The sequence below is a fragment of the Notamacropus eugenii genome, chromosome 4 (genome assembly GCF_028372415.1).
Source record: "Notamacropus eugenii isolate mMacEug1 chromosome 4, mMacEug1.pri_v2, whole genome shotgun sequence".
Lineage (NCBI taxonomy): Eukaryota > Metazoa > Chordata > Mammalia > Diprotodontia > Macropodidae > Notamacropus > Notamacropus eugenii.
In genome coordinates, this window is record NC_092875.1 from 266,781,798 (window position 1) to 266,799,931 (window position 18,134).

Genomic DNA, 18,134 nt, shown 5'->3' on the forward strand with positions numbered 1-18,134 from the left:
AAGAGGATTGCCTGGGATATAGCAGAGTAAAGAGTAAAAGAGAAAGTAAGTTTTTATGGCCCTTGCCAAAAAAAAAGTCAACAGTATGGACACATAAATGATGCAGTTGAAAGAATTCTACAGTAGGTAGGTACAATCACTAAATTAACAAGTGTGTATAAAGCACCAGCTCTGTCCTACATACTGTGCTCACCAATAAGGATGCCAGCATAAAAAATGAAAGGTTTAAACCCCAAGTAGAGCTACATTCAAACCCTAAGTCTACCACTCTGGGATGCTATGTCTTTAGGAAATGATTTAATCTTTCTGATTCTTGTTTTGGTGAGTAGTAAAATGTGGCAGGAAGAAGAGTATATTAGATGAATCAACAAACATTTACTAACTGTTCCAGGAAGCAAGCTATACTCTAAGGTCTTTTCCAATTCTCCTCACCTATGCTATTACTATTTCTAACCAATGTAGCTGTTTTTGCTATGCATCAAAATTTTTCTTAAGAACAAAAGAGATATGTCCAAAATATCTAAAGGAATGAAGCAAATGTCAATTATTTACTCACATAGTTCCATAATGAGATATTGTCATGGTAATTTAAATGGGGAGATCTTTCCCATTCATTAATAATAGGCCAAGTTCCATAGATTCTAAATAATGGGACCAATTTGCTTTCACTTAGCAAGGCCAACAATGCACTTTGACAAGCTTGCCACAAGGATATCCACATAACCCCACTATTTGTTATATGATTGGGGATGAATATTTACATGAATTACAGGTAGCTGGTATACAAATTACCCATTAGAAAGATGACATTATGATACCGGGAAATATGTAAAAGAAGTGGAGAAGAATTTGACACTTTTCATTGAGCATATGAAAAGAAAAGGGTGGGAAAATAACCCTGCAAAGATTCAAGGACTAGCTCAAACCATACAATTTTGGGGTATACAATGAAATCAGGGGCTGTGAGAGATTCTTCTGAAAATCAGACAAAAGATTGATGATTTTCCTGTCTCCACCAATAAAAAAGAGGAGCAAAATACCATAGGATTATTTGGATATTGGGGACCGCACACACCGCATCTAGGACAAATTTTGAAACCTTCATACAAAATAACTAGGAAAAAAACACAAATTTGATTGGAGACTTTAATAGAGTAAAGCTTTTGAAGAAGCAAGGGCTGCTTGTAATAGCAATTTAAATGGAAAGATCTTTTTCATTAATTAATAGGCCTATATGATCTGTTTAAATCCCCTGGAAATCTGAGTCATATGTGCGAGCGTGCTGAAGAGGCAGAACAGGAAGAGTGGAACAGAACTTGGAGGAAATGAGTGAGCAGGGTCAGGTCAGAAGGGAAAGAACACAGGTCAACTGACACAGGCCAACTGACACATTGTGACAGTTAATAGTGAAAAAGCTCTGGCTGAGGGAGGAGAGGCTTGAAAATAACTTTGCCTTCTGCTGTGATCATGTTTATGAGCTTCTTGGTCACCATGATGGATTTTGCTTTCTAACGCTGGGATTTGGCTTTCTGGTGCTTAAATAAATGTTTTTCTTCTGTCTTCTATATGGAGAGTCTTTTATATTTTGCAAATGAGGATTACACTGGCATATTCATAGTCACCACCAGTGCTGTGAATATTATCTTGGCAATACACCACTATACAATTGGTCCTAGATTTATGGCTTATGCAAAGCGGCCTGGTGAAATTATAAGTGATGTACAGGATGAATATGCAAAGTGGAGTATATAGCAAAAACAACAAAGCAGAAATGTACCCTAAGGATTTTGTTCAAGGAAACTCCCATCAACTGGAGTTCAATATATCCTTTTTGAAAAGCAGTTTTTAGCTGTATATTGAGATTTCTTAGAAGCTGAACAATTGACATTGTGCCATGAGGTAATTAAGTGCTAGTATCCCATTTATGACCTGGGTAATCAGTACCCCAGTTTCTCACAGAATTGGACATACTCAAGAAGCTAGCATAATTAAATGGAAATGATATGTTCAAAATAGATATAAAGCAGGCAAACATGAACTTTCCACTTTACCTGAATCTATAGCAAACACAAAAACCAAGGGAAATGATACAGCACCTAAACTGAAGGAATAGTTGCTATAGTCCGTGGTAAAATGGAACGAGGGATATGATGGATAAATTATACAACAAAAGAGGAATGTGTGGTTTACTTCTAGGACAACAAAATATTTGGGCCATGAAAGATTTTGGAAAGTGGTAGCCTATAACCCATGTACTAAGCAGAATTTGGAAAGTATTGGGATAGGTGGAAGTAGCCAATATGCTGAACTTACTGCAGCTATCAAAACATAGCAAGGAAGACAGTGTCATATATTCACTAATGTGTGGGCAGTAGCTAAAGGGTTACCTACATAGATGCCCATGTGGAAAAATCAAAAGTGGGAAATAGGTTTGGGCAAAGAATTATGAGAAGATATATAGGACTTGTGTTGGTTAATAATTTGTCAGTTTTTCATGCAGATGTTCACGTGACCCTCACCACACCAGAACGTGAGTTAAATGCACATGTGGATTAATTAGCAAAGATTGTTACTTAACATATTATCCCTACTCTGACACCAACTGATGTTCCAGCATTAGCAAAATGGGTGCATCAAATGGATGGACATTTAGAGGTATATGCCACACACCCATGGGTACAAGATCAAAGTATTAGTATCTCTCATACATTGTTTTTTTTTTTTTTGAGCAAAATGTATTTTATTTTATTTTTTTCTTTTGTTAAATTTATTTATTTAACTTTTAACATTCATTTTCACAAAATTTTGAGTTCCAAATTTTCTCCTTATTTGTCCCCTCCCGCCACCCCAAAACACCGAGCATTTTAATTGCCCCTATCACCTATCTGCCCTCTCTTCTATCACCCTTCCCTTCCCTTGTCCCCATCTTCTTTTTTGTCCTGTAGGGCCAGATATCTTTCTATACACCATTACCTGTATTTCTTATTTCCTAGTAGCAAGAACAGTACTCGACAGTTGTTTCTAAAACTTTGAGTTCCAACTTCCCTTCATCCCTCCCTCCCCACCAATTCCCTTTGGGAAGGCAAGCAATTCAATATAGGCCATATCTGTGTAGTTTTGCAAATGGCTTCCATAATAGTCGTGTTGTGTAAGACTAACTATATTTCCCTCCATCCTATCCTGCCCCCCATTGCTTCTATTTTCTCTTTTGATCCTGTCCCTCCCCAAGAGTGTTGACCTCAAATTGCTCCCTCCTGCCATTGCCCTCCCTTCCATCACCCCCACACCCTGCTTATCCCCTTCTCCCCCACTTTCCTGTATTGTAAGATAGGTTTTCATACCAAAATGAGTGTGCATTTTATTCTTTCCTTTAGTCGAATGTGATGAGAGTAAACTTCATGTTTTTCTCTCACCTCTCCTCTTTTTCCCTCCACTAAAAATTCTTTTGCTTGTCTCTTTTATGAGATAATTTTCCCCATTCCATTTCTCCCTTTCTCCTCCAATATATTTCTCTCTCACCCCTTAATTTCATTCTCTTAAGATATGATCCCATCCCATTCAATTCATTCTGTGCTCTGTGTGTGTGCATGTGTGCGTGCATGTGTATGTGTGTGTGTGTGTGTGTGAATGTGTGTGTGTGTAATCCCACCCACTCCCCAGATACTGAAAAGTTTCAAGAGTTACAAATATTGTCTTTCCATGTAGGAATGTAAACAGTTCATCTTTAGTAAAGTCGCTTATGACTTCTCTTTGCTGTTTACCTTTTCATGCTTCTCTTCATTCTTGTGTTTGAAAGTCAAATTTTCTTTTCAGCTCTGGTCTTTTCATCAAGAATGCTTGAAAATCCTCAATTTCATTGAAAGACCATTTTTTCCCCTGAAGTATTATACTCAGTTTTTCTGGGTAGGTGATTCTTGGTTTTAGTCCTAGTTCCTTTGACTTCTGGAATATCATATTCCATGCCCTTCGATCCCCTAATGTAGAACCTGCTAGATCTTGTGTTATCCTGATTGTATTTCCACAATACTTGAATTGTTTCCTTCTAGCTGCTTACAATATTTTCTCCTTGACCAGGGAATTCTGGAATTTGGCCACAATGTTCCTAGGTGTTTCTCTTTTTGGATCTCTTTCAGGAGGTGATCTGTGGATTCCTTGAATACTTATTTTGCCCTCTGGTTCTAGAATATCAGGGCAGTTTTCCTTGATAATTTCATGAAAGATGATGTCTAGACTCTTTTTTTGATCATGGATTTCAGGCAGTCCCATAATTTTTAAATTGTCTCTCCTGGATCTCTTTTCCAGGTCAGTTGTTTTTCCAATCAGATATTTCACATTCTATTCCATTTTTTCATTCTTTTGGTTTTGTTTTGTGATTTCTTGGTTTCTCATAAAGTCATTAGCCTCCATCTGTTCCATTCTAATTTTGAAAGAACTATTTTCTTCAGTGAGCTTTTGAATCAACTTTTCCATTTGACTAATTCTGCTTTTTAAAGCATTCTTCTCCTCATTGGCTTTTTGAACCTCTTTTGCCAATGGAATTAGCCTAATTTTCAAGGTGTTATTTTCTTCAGCATTTTTTGGGTCTCCTTTAGCAAGGTGTTGACCTGCTTTTCATGCTTTTCTTGCATCTCTCTCATTTCTCTTCCCAGTTTTTCCTTCAGCTCTCTAACTTGATTTTCAAAATCCTTTTTGAGCTCTTCCATGGCCTGAGCCCATTGAATATTAGTTTTGGATTTTTGGGATACAGAAGCCTTCACATCTATGTCTTTCCCTGATGGTAAGCATTATTCTTCCTCATCAGAAAGGATGGGAGGAGATATCTGTTCACCAAGAAAGTAACCTTCTATGGTCTTATTTTTTCCCCCTTTTCTGGCCATTTTCCCAGCCAGTTACTTGACTTCCGTGTTTCCTCTCCACACCCACCTCATCTCCAGATCCACCCAGCTAGAGCTTGGGGTCTGAGATTGAAATGTTGCTTCCCAGCCTCAGGGCTTTTGGTGGGAGCAGGGCTGCTATTCAGTGTGAGATTAAGTTCAGGTGTTGGGGTGGGGGCTGGGCCACCACATGGGGCTCAGTTCCCTCAGGGGGTTTATGCAGAGACCTTCAACAGTGTGCCCAAGCTCCTGCCTGCTTTGAGAGTCCCTGTCTGCCTCTGCCTCTGCTGCTGACTCCCGAGAGGGCCTGAGTTATGGGGACACCCTAATCCCCTCTCAGTGAGCTGAAAAGACCCTCTCGCTGACCTTTGGAGCCTGTAGGTGGAGGGACCTGCGCAGCTGCTGGAGATTCTGTCCCTGAAGCCTGCTCGGATCTGCTCCTCTTGTTGCTGCATGGCCAAGGCAGGACTGGGCTCTGCTCTGGGTCTGGTGCATGCTGGACCTTTTGTGTTGGTTTTTCAAGGCTCTCTGGAATAGAAATCTTCTCCACTCTGTTGTTCTGTGGCTTCTGCTGCTCTAGAATTTGTTGGGAGTTCTTCTTTACAGGAATTTTATAGGCTGTGGATTAGGAGCTAGCATATATGTATCTTTCTACTCTGCCATCTTGGCTCCCCCCCCCAAAAAATCTCTCTCATTCATTGTTAAACAAGTAGCAGAGGAATGTTATATATGTCAGAAAATAATGGACTGTTCCTCGGGTCATAACTGGAGCATTAGTAAAGGGAAAATTCCCACCTCAAATTTGGCAAATTGGTTATATTGGACCCCCACATCAAGACAAAGGATGCAAATTTATATGTACTTGTGTTGACTTGTATTCAGGTGTGCTAGTGGCTTATCCATATAAGAATGTGACCCAGACAAACACTGTAGAAGTCTAGATATCATAAATCTCTATAGTGGAATCCCAATGCAAAGCCAAAGTGACAATGGGTCATATTTCAATGGTAAGGAATTGAAGAGATATTGTGTATTAAACAATCCAGAATGGATATATCATATTCCATATTATCCATAAGTATTTAGTTTAAGTGAAAGAATGAATGGATTATTGAAAGAACAGTTAAGGAAGTTAAGTTGTAATAATTCTTGTCAACTTTAGAAACATGAGTTTTTCACTGCTTTATGTAGTTTGAATAATAGACCACTAAGAGGAAATTCACCTCTAGCCAGAATGATGACCCCAAATCTGCAAATTAGAAAACAACATACACATAAGATCCCAAATATTGAGTATTGGTTTGTGAAAACAGATATCTCATCACCATATCCATGGACACCTTCTTCAGCAGGATCTGGTTTACATTGTTTAGGGGATTTTAGGTTGAACAGAAAAGAAACAAGAAAAATATCTACTGGAATATGTATGAGAATCCCCAAACATGATTTATGACAGATATTACCTAAATCCAGATTAGTATCTTGAGGAATACATGTATTTGCTAGAGTGAAAAATTCTAATAATTAAGGAGAAATCATTGTGACATCAAAATTTAGGTGAAGAACCCAGAGAGATTCGTAAAAATGATAGAATAATTCAAGTGATTATTATTCCTTGCGAATCCATACCTCTTGCAGAAGTTAACCCTCCTTCCTAAATATCTAACAGAGGAACTAAATGCATTCTACTTACAGAATAAAATTGAGAGCTAACATATTGGTAAAATGGAAGCCAGACGATGTTCCAAAGGCTGTAGAAATTATAGCACATGGGAAAGGTAATAATATAACTGTTGTTTATTCAAGACAAGATGATTACTAAATTGGATCCTTAACTCATATATTCTACCATGAATGAAGCTATGAGAGTGGGTTCATGAACTTCAAAAGCATGGCTGACCCTGTATCTACCCTGCTTCTGATTATTTTCTCCTTGTTTCTGTTTGGCTTTCTGTCTCTTAAAATTATTTGTTAGATTTGTTTTCTAGAGGCTTATCACTCTCCACCTGCAGATGCCTGATTGCTTAAATGGATATCACTCCTTGTATGTGACTGTGACATATCGTCCCTGAACCTGGTGTCTAAAAGCTCCAGATGCCAGATAAAGAACTGACCCCTCGAATGGGACGTCTTGGGGCAGGGACAGTTTTACCAATTCCAGTACCAAATAGTTATGTAAGAATAGATCTTTGACCCTTGCCCCAAGATTTTGGAGCCCATTTGTTTGAGGGGGAAATGATAATGTGCTTGTCCCACCCTAAAAAATAGTTTTATGTTCTCATTTTGTGTGATCTCTATTCTATTGTTGTAAAGTTATGTTGATACCAGTTGACCACAATATTGTTTTATATGTTTATTTTGTATTATCCCTGTTAAAATTCTGTTGACACCATTTGCCCCACCAATCTCATTTCACAATGAACAGGAAAGAATTTGGAGCCAAATATAATGGTAATTTAAATGAGAAGATCATTCCCATTCATTAATAGGCCCATGTGACCGGCTTAAATCACATAAAAGCCTAAGCCACAAGTGGTGGGAGGAGATTGCTGAATGGGTGGAACAGTAAGTGGAGCAGCACTGAGAGGAATTAGTTAGAGCAATTAGGGTGGAGAGAGAGAGAGAGGATACAAGTAAGTAGGTACAGCTAGGCTCTTGAGTGTTTGGTTGTGGAAAGGCCCAAGCAGCCAGGAGGTGGGTGGAAGCTTGAAAATGGTTTTGTCCCCTGCAGTGCTTTTGTATATTGACTTCTTGGCTACTATGATGTATTTGGCTTTCTCGTTTGGGGATTTGGTTTGTGGTGGCTGAATAAATGTTTTTCTTCTGCTCTCTATATGGAGAGTCTATTGTACTTTAAGACTGAGAAAGATGCTGGCCTATTCATAGTCACCACCAGTGCTGTGAATATTGCCTTTGCGATACACATATATAAAATCAATTAAAACCACTGCTCTAAAAAGTTTAGCTTGTATAATAAAAACATGTGATAGATAACCCATACCTTTGTTCATGGACCAAGCACTTAACTCAATAGTAGTAATAATAAATGGAAGAAACCTGGTTTTCATTACTGGAAATCTGAAAGCATATGAATTGCAAATACATAATACATACATACATAAACATGTACATATATATCTATGTATATATTTAAATGTGAGTATAAGAAAACAATTGAAGCAATGACTAAAGTTTTACTATCCTTTCCTAAAGATTGATGCGTTTACTGTGCAACTAATTTGAAATATTTACGATTTTGTAGAGGTTATTTGAATAAATTGGTGCACTTTTAAAACACAAATGACATAACAATTCTTTATTTCACAACTGCTTTTCTTATTAGCTTCACTGTTCAGAGGAATCTTATAATGCTAAGTTAAAGTTTTGGGAGTCAGTGAAAGTATGATCAAAAGATAGAAAAGGAAATGTCACCAGACACCATTTCGGCTCTATTTCTGTCTTCAAATAAATTACTCTGTAAATTTTTATTTTCACTCTACAGTTATTTCTCCCTGATAGTATTAAATACAGCTTCCAAAATTGAATATTACCCCATCCCACTTAACAAAAACGCATTTGAAATGAATATCAGACATTTTGAGAGGATCTCATAGGGTATCAAGAGCTGATCCGGATGCCAGGATGTCATTAGCTCAGTTTATGTATCTAACATTTACTGACTGTATGTCCTTTGGTAATATAGGACCTCTCACTGCTTAAGGCAGTTGTCTAAGACTTTAAATTTCAGAGAAGATGAGGTCTGGCATTATTAGACAGAATTCTCTCATCACAGATTTCTCTCTACCAGTGAAACAACAAGTCTCATCTCTATTCTATAGAAGGCTTTTCAGATCAAAAACTTAATCTAGTATACAAGAACCAAATATAAACATTTTTTTCTTGATAGGGAAAGCAAATAACATATTTACCTTATTTAGGCTACCTACAAAATATAGAAGCTAATTTCCACTATGATAAATTTAACAAAAGTGATAGCTGCCATTTTAGTAGTGCCTTTCTCCCAATGTCTCTATAAATTTCAGACTTTAAGTATTATTCATCCTATTTTATAGATGAGGAAACAAAGTCTCAGAGAGGCATTATGGATTTATGCATAGAGCATTGGATTTGGATCCAGAAATCCTCATTATCCCTCTCTCAGACTACTAATAACTGTATCATTATATGAATAACTTCACAGATTCTCAGCTTTTTATCTGTAAAATGGGGATAATAATATTTGTATTAATTAATTAACAGGGTTATTGTAAGAAAATACCTTTCTTCAACCTTAGAGTGCCTACATGATTTACTCTTGAGTGACCTCCCCTTACCCAGAGAGTTAGATTCAGAGTTGGTATTCAAAGGCAAATCTCCAGACTATTGTGAGATGCTCTTCATATAACACGATGACAAATATACTTTCAGGCTGAAAGATGGGGATTTTTAATTAAAAAATCACATCACTTAAATATGTAAATTTATGGAATAATAATAATGGATGAAGAACTTGTTCAAACAGGACTCTGTAAGAAAATACAATCAGGAATATACATTTTAGAAAGTTTGAAGACACGGTACATTGTAATGATACTAAAGTTCTGCCTGATTAAGCATAACATGCTTTTACTTTTAAAAAAGAATCCAAAGTGCATACTACTTTAGAATCACAAAATTGGAAGATCATTAATTCTTCTTTACCTGATTTGAGCACTGTCTTCTAGTGTTTCACCTTTACTTGTGTCTCATTTGAACTAAACTCAAATCACTTCATAAGATGGCTCTTCACAATGTTTTTCTTAGACAGAATAGGCATCTTCACCTCCAGGCTTCACTAGTCACAACAGCAAACTAACATCATGTCTACAATTTCAGCAGCTCCAATTACACTGAAATTACGAAAGGGAGATTGCTATAATTGGAAAATTACTTTTAACATATCCATTAGTGCAACTTAGCACACTTGGGCTCTGAAAATTTTGCATAAGTTGCCATTGTCACTTCACATAAATTAATGAGTATTTTAGGCATAGGGTTATAGGGGTCATATGTTTATGCTTCATCTATAAATGTAAAAAGTACAGATGAGATTATTTTAAATAGAACGTATTTAATTTTTGGTAAATATTGGTGTGTGTATGCACATGTACACATCCATGCACACACATGCAAACATCACCATCATCATCATTCTCAGATTTACTTTTAACAAGATCCTTCTCTTGAATAGTAATTGTTGGGTATTATTTTCCCAACTTTTTTTGTTTGTTTCTAGTATAGCATTTAATCATTCAATAAACAATGACAGTCATCATAGTCCAGTGGCAGTACAGAGTCAAGATGACTGGTGATGGCTTGGTGTGCAGGGAATGACCTTGGTGTCTTTGATGTCTAACCAAGATTTCTAAGCATTTCTAAAATTTCTAAGATGTTCACAGCACCTGCTTCTGCTCTTTTCATGACCATTGGAATGAATTGTGCTCATCTGCCCATTCCACTAAGGGGAAGTTTTCATATGCTTGGGGTAGACACTCCTTTCCTACCTCATTGAAGAGTTTGAGACTCCTTGGTCACTGTCAACCTGGTTTAGCCATCTGTCAAAATATTTTTACCAGGGTATGGCTACTGCACATGCTATAGCTTCTTGGAGCCATTAGTAAGAGAGTTGGGTGGATCAGGTAGACACTTCCAAGCATTCAAACTCTAATTCAGAGAGTTCAACTCTGATGGATTGACCATATTGTTCATATGCCAAAAGCATGCTTACTTCAAAGACCATTTAACAGAGAACTCATACAAGGAATACACTCACACAGTAGAAGTGATGCAAAATCAATTACAAGGTGATGCTTGGTAGAAGAACTGATGCAAGGACATTTTAAAAGTTTCTCTAAAGAAATTTGGAATTTGTATGAAAAGTGTTTTGTAATTGTGTTCAAATAGTCCCTGGGCTTGTTTTGGCAGGTAGATTCCCAAATATTTTATAGTGTCTACTGTAGCTTTAAATGGGATTTCTCTTTCTACTTCTTGCTGTTGGGCTTTACTAGCAATATACAGAAATGCAGAAGACTTATGTGGTTTTATTTTGTAACTTCCAACTTTGCCAGCGTTGTTTATTATTTCAAGTGGTTTTTCACTTGATTCTCTGGAATTCTCTAAGTATAACATCACATTATCTGCCAAGAGTGATAAATTAATTTCTTCTTTGTCTATTATAACTCCTTCAATTTCTTTTTCTTCTCTTATTGCTACAGCTAACATTTCTATTACCATGTTGAATAATTGTGGTGATAATGGACATCCTTGTTTCACCCCTGATCTTATTGAAAATGCATCTAGCTTATCCCCATTGCATATAATTCTTGCTGAAGGTTTTAGGTAGATATTGCTTGTTATTTTATGGAAAGTTCCATTTCTTTCTGTGTTCTGTGTTTTCAGTAGGAATGGGTGTTGTATTCTGTCAAAAGTTTTTTTCTGCATCTATTGAGATAATCATGGTTTCTGTTAGTTTTGTTGTTGATATGATCAATGATGTTAACAGTTTTTCTAATATTGAACCATCCCTGCGTTGTGGTATAAAACCCACCTGATCATAATGTATCATTCTAGTGATTAGTTGCTGTATTTTTTGACTAAAATCTTATTTAAAATTTTTGCATCCATATTCATTAGAGAAATAGAGTCAGATCTAAGTAAGTGGCAAAACATCATTTGCTCCTGGGTGGATCAAGCCAATATAACAAAAACAGCAATTCTACCCAAATTAATTTACTGATTCAGTGCCATACCAAACAAACTATCAGATAATTATTTTGTAGAGCTAGAAAAAATAATATCAAAATTCATCTGGAAGAACAAAAGGGCCAGAATATCAAGGGAACTAATGAGAGGAAATGCTGGGGAAGGTGACCTAGCTCTACCAGAGCTCAAATTGTATTATAAAGTGGCAATTTTCAAAATCACTTGGTACTGGCTAAGAAATAGAAGGATAGACCAGTGGAATAGGTTAGGTACCCAAGACACAGTAGTCAATGAACATACCAGTCTACTGTTTGATAAACCCCAGGACCCCAGCTTGTAGGTTCAGCAAAAATTGCTAGGAAAACTGAATAACAGTATGGTGGAAACTAGGCATAGACCAATTCCTGACACTGTACACAAGAATAAAGTCCAAATGGGTACATGATCTAGATATAAAGACTGATAATATAAACAAATTAGTGAAGCAAGGAATAGTGTACTTATCAGATTTATGGAGAAGGGAAAAATTTTTGACTAAACAAGAGATTGAAAACATTATGAAGGGCAAAATGGATAATTTTGATTACATTAAATTGAAAAGTTTTTGCACAAACAAGTCCAATGCAAACAAGATCAGGAGGGAAGCAGAAAACTGGGAAAGAATATTTTGCATTTAGTGTCTGTTATAAAGGCCTCCTTTCTAAAATATATAGAGAACTGAGTCAAATGTACAAGAATACAAGTCATTCTCCAATTAATAATTGGTCAAAGATATGAACAGGCAGTTTTCAAAAGAAATTGAAACTGTCTATAGTCATATGAAAAAATGCTCTAAATTACTATTAATTAGAGAGATGCAAATCAAAACAACAATCAGTAGCTGAGATACCACATCACACCTATCAGATTGGCTAATATGACAGAACACGATGATGATAAATTTTGGAGAAGATGTGGAAGAGTTGAAATACTAATTCATTGTTGGTGGAACTGATCCAGCCATTCTGGAGGGCAATTTGGAACTATACCCATAGGGCTACAAAAATGTGCTTACCTTTTGATCCAACAATATTGCTTATGAGACTGTATCCCCAAGAGATCATGAAAATGGGAAAGAGAATACAAAAATATTTATATCAGCACTCTTTGCGGTGGCCAAAAACTGGAAATCAAGTGGGTGCCTGTCAATTGGGAAATGGCTGAATAAATTGTGATATATGAATGTATGAAATACTATTATGCTGTAAGAAATGATGAACAGGAAGACTTGGGAGAGGCCTGAAGGACTTATATGAAGTGATACTGAGTGAAATGAGAAGAACCAGGAGAACTTTATATACAGCAGCAACCAGAGTATGCGAGGATTTTTTCTGGTAGACTTAGAACTTCATTGCTATGCAAGAATTTAAGTATTTCCAATGGTCTCTTAAGAAAAAATGCCTTCCACATCCAGAGAAAGAACTACAGAATTTGATCACAGCATGTAGCAGACCATTTTCTTTTGTATTATGTTGTGGTTTGTTTTATGATTTCTCCCACTCATTTTAATTCTTCTATGCAACATGACTAAGGTGAAAATGTATTCAGTAGGAATGTATGTGTAGAGCCTATATAAAATTGTTTGCCTACTCGAGGTGGGGGGGAGGGAGGAGTGAGAGGAAAAGAAGAGGAAGGGAGGGAAAAAAATATAAGTTGTGTGGAAGTGACTATAGAACACTGAAAACAAATTAAATAATAAATAAAAATAAAGAAATTTGGAATTGACTAGGTGACATGGGAGATGCTGGATAAGGACCACCCAGCGTGGTGTGCTTGTATCAAAAAATTGGAGTAGGTGAAAAAAAAACTCAACATACACAAGTTCAGAAAATCCACCCCAAATATTCAAATGTATAATTTTTGTCCAACATGAAATTATATTATATGATATCAGTCTGATCAGCCAGAGTCAAACACTATAACTTGATGCTAACAAAGTGATATCCTTTTGAATCTCTTTCAAGAATAAGGTACAACAATCATTCAATAAACATTTATTCAGCTGCTATAGGTAAGACTATGAGGTAAGGACTGAGGATTAAAAATAATACAAATAGCATTTGACCTCAAGGAGATAACATTCTAGTGGGATTTGAGAGTGGAGAAGTGGTGGTGAGAAATATAACATTTAAATATTTAATACCTTTGATCATATTCTTAAAGGAATTGCCAGTAACATCTATTTAGAGAGAGAACTTTTCTATTATGTAGTTGTAAAAAGGATTGTTTGCTTGTTTTTTTTAGTTCCAGGAGGATTTTTTATTGTATTTTTTCATGAAAAAATTGAACCTATTCCACACACCTGCTTAATTAATTTTATTGCTTAACCAGTAACACAAATTTGAAGATCAAAATTATAGTGTCTAAGTTCTAAAGGAATAAAAGCAGGGACACAGAGAAGACACAGGACAGCCAGACTAGAAAGAACTTTTAGATCTGCAGCCAGACCATAGATTTCCATGAGATGCAATGTGGTTATTTTTTTTATTTCAAATTTCATGACAAACTAAATGTAACAATTGTTAGTAAGATATTATGTCCACATGAAGACAAATTCCTATAAAATTCTGTTCTACATTTAAAGTGACTATTTTACTTATAGTTAGGAAATTAGTTCTAGTGTACCAGTAGCAGTATGACCTTCATTTTTCTTTTCCCCAACACAAAATCTTCAACCTCTCTCCTTCTCCTCTATCTCTGTGTTGCTCTGTCTCTTGCTTTCTGTGCCTGTGTCTTTATCTCTCTGTTTTGCTCCTCTATCTCTGCATCCGGGTGTCACTCTCATCCCACTTTAATAGGGGCTCTTAACTTGGGATATCTGTATATGAGTCCCTGTGTGTATACATGCATGTGTATGTGCATACACATACACATATGTGGATATACATTTGTATAGATATGTACATATGTGTGTATATATATATATATATATATATATATATATATATATTTAATCCTCAACATTTGCACACTTAAGTTTCATTCCTTCAAGCATGTGTGATTCCATTAACCTCATTTTCAGCTTCAAATTGGCAATTCCACACATTCCTAGACATCCTCAGTAGAAAAAAAATGAGAGACCCCTTAGGGGCAAGTTTGTGAAGTGGCTAGATCCTATTGGTGGTTTTATGGGTCTTGTTCACCCTACCATTGTAAAGATCTCCCCATGAATTCCTAGCATATTTTCATTATTTGCCTTTAAACCTTGAACTTCATGTTATAATTATGGCCCCAATATATTGTGCAAGTCCTTTATTCTCTAAGCCAAAGACTGTAAAATCAATCACGACTTAGTGAGAAGACAAAAGTGTTAGATAAACTTAGTCCTGTAATGTCTGCTACTGTCAGCTAGAATTCTCAGGAGGAAATCAAAACATGTGTAAAGCAGACTTTGCTGACAAATAATTTCAAGCTGGTGCAACCTTCACAATTTTTAATGCTATCTACTAGACTTGAAGGACAAAGTATCTGAGGTGAACAAATCAGTCTTGAAGTCTTCCAAAAGCAGCCAATAAAAGGTCTGAGTAACTTTTCTTTTGGTTTTCAGAGGAAAGCTAACATAGACATTTACAGCAGTATAATATAGGGTACAATTCACACTGCCATCTGGCACAGTGGAATGTAAGAATGTTGTAAAATATTTATTGTATTGTACATACAGATTATGAAAAATGAGTATTGTCTAAAATTAATATTTTGTCTTTTTTTGTTAAACTGAGATGCTGAATGGTCATAGGATTCTTGAGATTAACTAGTAAGAAAAAATGTTTTGTATATTACAAATTTTAGTGTACTGCATTTTATGGGTTATCTCATAGCTACAATGTTAGGAAAAGTACATATTATCAAAATCAATGCTTTATTATAAAGAATTATGCATAGAAAAATATATTTTCAGCAATCTCTAGCAAAGGATTACAGATTTTGGTGGTCCTGGTAAATAAGACCACTATTTCCCATAGGACCAACATGTCAAAATTTGAGGTTTTTTACTTTCTTGCCATTTCCTAGGAATGTTACCCTTTCTAAAGTTGAAGACTAGCTGTATTTTCATATGAATGTGTGTATAAACATTCATGTGTGCATGTGGGTTTAAATTCGTGTGTGTATATATGTATATGCATAAAAATATTGGTAATGATTTAAAATAGATGCTACCATTTGTAATCCCATGTATTTTTTGCTTATAAAGTTAAAACTAAGATAGAGAGCATTTGTCAAGAACTTAGTATCAGCTGGGCTATGTTCCTAGCAGTTAGAATACAAATACAAGAAAACAAGGCAGTTCCTACTTTCAAGGAGCTCACATTCTAACAGTTGAAGAAAAATCATAAAGGGGTGCTAGAAGTGAGTGAATATCAATCTGGATAGGGGATGGAATAGTCTATAGCAAGAGTTAAGGTGAGAATGAAGGGAGTGTGCCTGGGACTATTTAAGAAGTGGTGATCTTGGCCAGGGATTTACTCATAAGAAGAGTGGGTCAAACACAAATCTATCCCAAAGTTGTAAGGTTAGTGAAGGGGAATCATAATGGATAGTAGGTTGAGATGAAAATTAATGTAAAGAATGTGACAAGGCTTTTATAGGTTTTTCCTAGCTTCCAGATGAAGCCACAACATACAAAAGTTTAAGCTCCTCTTATTCCCTTCTCTATAATATATTGACAGCCTATGGAGTAGGGGAGGGATATGAAAATTTGTTTCTGCCATGTGGCTGAATTAACTCAAAGGGAAAGTAGCTCTGTGAAGCTCCCCCATTAATTTTCATTGGCAGCAAGGAGTAAATCTCCACTAGAGTCACTTCTTTATGTTAGAAAAAAACAGTAGTTCTGAAGTTGATATCTACAATTTAAGGTTTGTTAATAAGATTTGAATTTCTAAATGAAAATTTATAATAGGAGAATGACATATTAGGGACAGAATTAATAATGAATTTGCCTGGACCCTTAAAAATGTGATAACAAAGGTTTTACAATACAAAGGAGAAAATGCGTGTGCATGTGTGTTTGTGTGTACATATTTTTTTTTCACAAAACAAAAAACACAGAAAAAAGCTACAATGTAGGAAAATTATTAGTATAGACAAACAAAGCCTCAGTAAAGACAAAGCCCAAGGACAATATTTAGCAATTATATACATGGCCTCATATTTCAATATTGATATCCATGCAGTACAGCAGCAAGGAAGAAGAAGAGCTCTTACCACATGAAGAAAAAAATGTATAACTGAAATTTGGCAAGATGAATCTTATGATGGGAATGTGACTCTGGAAAATTATAAATTATTCAAAAGTAATAGGATAGGCAATGGGAGAACAAAGTGGTACATCATATTAAAAATATTCATTGATAAAAGAAAATCAAGAAATGACCCCTGGAAGGTATAATGAAAAACAATTGATAAAGATCAACAGAGGAGAAATAAAAAGCAAAAAAAATATCTTCTTCAGATTATACTATGGACCTGTATTAAAGTAGAATAATATAGAGCTATAGAAAGAGATGAGAAGAGAATACTACGCAATTATGTTAATACTTAATTATTAATTTGTAATCCTATCTTTTCTTTTTATTTCTGTTAAAACACAACTCCTGGAAAAGTCAGTCCATCTTTCAACGCCATGATTGAGTGATGAAATTTTTTCTTAACCCTCAAGGCACATGCTAGTTAACTAGGTAGACAAGATGACCCCCCCTCCAATCAAAAGGTCTAATTTATGTTCAAATTATAAACAGAATCTAGTCTGAGTGAACCTTTGCTTGGGGGAAGAACCCCCTGTCTTGGGTCTCTTCCATTAAAGTTTAGGGCAGACCAACACATGAAGGAAAAAACCGTGTGGAGATAATTTCCCCTGCCTAGATACATTGAGGTGACTGAGTCTCATGATGAAGCCAAGTTTTCAGCCTGAAGAGCTAAAGATTTTTAATGCATCTCCTCACTACTATCCACCAATTAGAGTTATATCTTCACTTATTTGGGGAGTTCCATTTTAGAATGTCTATAAAGCCTTTTAGGTCTCCTTTGGTGTTTTTGGTTACCAAGAGTAACCACTGACCATCACTTTATTGATTTCTGCCTACCATAATTAATGAATTGATTACTAATTACTTACCAATTCGGTTTTATGAATATTTCCCTAAAATTTTCAGTTATAGATGGATTCAAATGGATCAAGCTACAAAGTCTTCATGAAAAATTCACTTCAGAAAGCAGCTCTAACAAGCAAAGATTTATACAAGAAGTTTTACTGATCTTCTGTTGGATTTACATTTCCATCTCCCTCAAATGCCTTGCCATAGCCTGTAGAGAATATCTGCTTTGCATAGTTAGCTCTCCATATTTTCTTTTATTGCACAAGCAAAAATCTGCATTTTTCATTTTGTACTTAAATTGTAAAATATGCCATAAGGAATACCTTTCAAGTTTGTGAACTTTGAACCTCTTAGAAGTTAGGATCAGTTATGTTCTAGCAGTATGGGA